At 60.3% G+C, this 287-nt stretch overlaps 1 protein-coding gene across 1 annotated transcript in view; it reads right to left on the reverse strand.

Moving 5' to 3' along the window:
- Nucleotides 1-287, reverse strand: part of LOC119585654 (protein O-mannosyl-transferase Tmtc3-like) — a gene marked incomplete at both ends in the record, with an annotated part of 116,247 nt that overhangs the window by 115,420 nt on the left and 540 nt on the right.

Here is a 287-nt window from a genome sequence, read left to right on the forward strand (position 1 = left end):
TTAAGCCAAGGGAAGTCAAAACCAAGGCAAGCCAAGTCGAGTCAATCCAAGTCACGCCAGGCCGCGGCAGGGAGCACACACGCGGCGGGCCTTGGGAGGGAATGGTCCAAGGGGGAATTGCGAGCGAGGCGGAGTGAGGGGAAGTGAGGGGAAGCGTTTGATGCTGGCTCTTAAGCACACGGCCGGGGGTGGGGGCGCCGGGCTGACTAGCCAATGCGCTTCGAGCTAGAGAGGCAATGAGCTCATAACAACCTCACGTGCTGATGTCTACAGCCTACCCTCTGAGA

The sequence above is a fragment of the Penaeus monodon genome, chromosome 20 (genome assembly GCF_015228065.2).
Source record: "Penaeus monodon isolate SGIC_2016 chromosome 20, NSTDA_Pmon_1, whole genome shotgun sequence".
Taxonomy (NCBI): Eukaryota; Metazoa; Arthropoda; class Malacostraca; order Decapoda; family Penaeidae; genus Penaeus; species Penaeus monodon.